The following is a 4,279-nucleotide window of genomic DNA, read 5'->3' on the forward strand; positions in this document are numbered from 1 at the left end:
TTCCACATAAAGTCCTTCCACCTGTCCCTGTCTCTGTGTTTCCAGAGGAAGTATTACTTCCTCTAAGTAATACTCCTGGTCTCTCCCCTGGGCCCCTTTTCACTCTTCCACATGAGAGGAGGGGTAGTTATGTGATTGAGTGAGTTTGCAAGGAATTAACACCTATTGGTCATGCTCCCCGAATGTGTGGATAGAAGTTATTAAAACACCGCAAACACTGAAGGGTCCTTCTCTCTCTGTCATGAAGGGACGCCGCAATCCTCATTGAATGGTTTGCTCTGCAGACCCAAACTCTCTCTTTGGGAGGGAGTGTTTGAAAGCCCAGCTTGGCCACCAGATTAAAGGCATGTTCTCCAATTGGTTTTAATTGTAATAAAACTAACATTTGACTCTTAATGTTCTTAAATCTTAGCTCTCAGTTGACTGGAAGGTGTTATTTATTATCTCCCAGTCCCTCAAAGTAACCAATATTTCAACTCTCACTTGTACCAATGCCAACTCCCAACAACCTGGAGCACCTGGAAAGCCGAAAGCAGAACTTGAGGTTTTCATCAGTTATTTGCTGCGATTAAATGCCACAGGACAATTACACTAAGAAGGTCGTGATAGCCATGCAGTCATTCACCCATTCATCTAATTTATGTTACCATCTACAAACTGAGGATCATGCCAGGTGATTAGGATATGAAGATGGTTAGGGCGTGCTGCCTGCCCTGAGGAATTTGTAGAATAGTGGGGAAGACAGGCAGGTAGCAGAGGTGATACTGTGATAAAATCAGTGATGTAACATGAGTATGTACAGGGACCACAGAAGCACAAACTCAGGCCCTGGGGTGAGGGGTTGGGGTGGGACAAAGTCAGGCCAGATCAGGAGGAGACATAAACTGAATCTTGAAGATGAAAAATAATTGGACAAACAGAGAAGGTCGGGGGCTTCCTTGGTGGCGCAGTGGTTGAGAGTCTGCCTGCCGATGCAGGGGACACGGGTTCGTGCCCCGGTCCGGGAAGATCCCACATACCGCGGAGCGGCTGGGCCCGTGAGCCATGGCCGCTGAGCCTGCGCGTCCGGAGCCTGTGCTCCGCAACGGAAGAGGCCACAACAGTGAGAGGCCCGCGTACCGCAAAAAAAAAAAAAAAAAAAAAAAAAAGAGAAGGTCGGGCAAGGGGCTAAGGCTGTGCTCAGGGAAATAGCAAGGGTGCAATAGGTTTGGGAGTAAAAAGCCTGTGGAGACCTTGATGAGGCTGAAGAGCAGGCATAGTGGACATGTTGCATTCTATCAAGTCCAGCGTGGAGAGGGGAGAGTATTTTCCCCAGTAAATTTCACTGTCCCTGCTCCAGCCTGAACAGCGCTCTGGGGAATGGGATGTGCTAATGGGCTGAGGCCAAGATCATGGGGCAGAGCTCCACCCAAAGCACATGCAGAGGGAATTTGGGGGTGCAGTTCCAGGACGATTGGATGCAGGATGGCAGAGATGACCTGTGTCCACCATTAAGGAGATTAATTTCCACTGGGGCCAAAATAGCTGGGAGGTGGCCAGGGTCAGTCTTGCAGGAAATTTCTGGGTGTGAAGCTTAGCTCTACCACATACTAGCTGAAAAACCTTTGACGCCTTGCAGAGCCCCTCTTCACATCAGTTTCCTTCTCTGTAAAATGGAGGTAATAAAGCCTACTGCTCTGGGGTAATATAATTACAGTAGCAGGCAGATGCTAGGCATTTAGTTAGTAGAAACTGTTGACATTAGCTTTGGTTAATAATAATTTTTGTTAACATAACTTTGGTGCCATTCTAGCTTTTCTCAGTCCCTTCTCATTCTGTGACCTCTCACTCATATGTGAGCAAAGGTTTTAGTACAGTGTATGTCATCTTCTGCCTTGTGACAATTGCCACAAAACTTAGGGACTCGAAACAACAATGACTTACTGTTTCTCACAAGTCTGTGAGCTGACTGGAGCTCAGCTAGATGGTTCTCCTGCTGGTCCCACTTAGGGTCTCTCCTGCCACTATCAGCGGACAGGAGCTGGGACATTCGAGGCTCCAGGGTGAGAGCCAGAAGGATGGATGCAGATGGGGCACTGCGATGGCCAGATCTCTCCTTCTCCTCAAGTGATCTCAGGACTCCTCCCCTTCACTTAGCTTCTCCATGCGGTCTGTTCATCAGGGCGCCAAATTTCTTGGGGGATCAGGTTTTTTTAAAATACAAAAGTGGAAGCTGCTAGGATTTTGTAAGGCTTAGACTCAGAACAGCCCCATGCTATTGGTAAAGCACCCAGATTCAAGACGAGAGGACTTGGAATGTTCACACAAAATTCCAAGACTGGGAGGCAAGGTTAATGAAAGCCTCTTTTAGAGACCAGCTACTTCAAGAAGACTTTACTTTTTGTAGAGCACAGGTCTATAGCCTCCTTTTCAAGATTCTTGGAGTCAGATATTTTTCATAATTCAGATTTTTTTAGATTTTAGAGAAGAACTATGAAGCATATGCTGTGTATTTTATCACATGCCCAGGAGAGTCTGAGGCAGCACCCCATAACCAAGCACCTTAATAGTTCTGTAATAAAATGTATGACTCAAGTGGAGTAACTACAGGCTACAAATAGCCTCAGAGAAGGTCAGATCAAGTTTTGGCGTTTTCAGAGATTTTTGGATTTTAAATTGTGAGTAAAATATTATGAACCTGTATTTTGAGTCAAAATAAGCTTTTAAAGATACAATAAATTTCTCCTCTCTTGGGCATACACCTGCTGTCAGTTTGGGTCCTCTGGGAAGCAGACATCAAAACAGAATTAGAAGCGTGAGCAATCTGGGGGAAATGCCTGTTGAAAGGTGCAGGGGAGAGGGAACTAGAGCAGGCAGGGAGGGCCTTCAGACCACGAGGCACGTCTGATGTCCATGCAGGGGCAGGGGGTGGAGGGAGGTTGGGCAGGAAGATTCTTAGCAGCAGGGCAACACTGAGAAATTTGGGCTCATCCAGTGGGGAGCTCCATCCAGAGCAAAGGTTGCCTCTCGTGTTGGCATTGGCGGTAACAGCCAGACCTGGTCTCCCTGCCCTGATTGGTCACTGGCTGGGAGATGCCTAGGAAGTGAGCAGCCGGCACTGCACATCCTTGGAGGCCATCAGTCAGCTCCTGGCCTTGGGCAGGTTCTCCTGGGAAGGGAGATCTGAGCTTGTGCTCTGTGGTTGCCACCATCCTTCCTCAGCTTCCACAGATTTAGTTCCTCTGGTTCTTAGTTTCCAGTTAACACAGTGCTCTTCAGGAATGCGTCCTCCATGTAACTGGCGGGTGGGGGGGTGAGGGTGGGGTCAGTTCCCATTTCAGGACTATCCAGTTAGTCCATCAGCCACACTGTATTGCTTCTATGCCCTCTTCCAAGTCTATCCAAACAGTGATTTTACAAGTTCTCCTTCCTTGGTTTTCTTTGATGTCAGACTGGACAATAATTTACAGCACAAATCAAGAAGGGATATCTCTGAGACAGAAGCCCCCAAAGGCCTGGAAGGGCTGTGTGTGTGTGTGTGTGTGTGTGTGTGTGTGTGTGTGTGTGTGTGTGTTTTGGGGTGGGGCGGGGTGGGGGCAGGACAGGTGACACAGAACTTGGCAAACGTGGGGTACCTTTCAGATCAGTGAATCTTCCTTGTGGCTTTTAGGACTCTGTCCCATCTCTCCATCCCTCAGCAAACCTCTGCTCCACACATAGGTGTGGAGTGGGCGATGCATGAACGGTAATGCCAGCACCAGCTAATCACCCAGTCCTTCATAGTGCCGATCCCATGACATGCACAGCCGTGGTCCCCTTCCCTGCTCTTGTGCTCCCTGGAGACAATCAGCTTAAGGCTAATCAAGTGCATCTTACAGAGCAGGGAGCCCAGAGGGAATGTGCCCCAAATCCCCAGCTAGTGACAGAACTGGGACCGACTCTCATCCCAGCCCTCTTCCATTGCCCCGCTCTGCCCCTCCCCTCCTCATATTAGGAAATTCACTTCCACTTAAGACCTAAGGTGCTAGTGGCGGAGTTGTTATTTTAGCAGTGTCTGAAAGGTCCAATGGTAACAAAAAATTAAAAGTCACACTTCTCTTTAAATAATTATTCCAAAGACCCCTTTAAAAATACATTGGATCTTCCTGCCAGATTAGAAGTCCTGGGGAGTCTTCCAAAGACTTCTTGGCCCCTGCGTGTTCTGCACACTCCCAGTGTTTTCTACTAAGTTCCACATTCTCTCAGTCAGTAGACTGTTCTCACAGATATTTATGAAATCTTCTAAGGCAGTCATGCGGCA

The sequence above is a fragment of the Lagenorhynchus albirostris genome, chromosome 6, assembly GCF_949774975.1.
Source record: "Lagenorhynchus albirostris chromosome 6, mLagAlb1.1, whole genome shotgun sequence".
NCBI lineage: Eukaryota > Metazoa > Chordata > Mammalia > Artiodactyla > Delphinidae > Lagenorhynchus > Lagenorhynchus albirostris.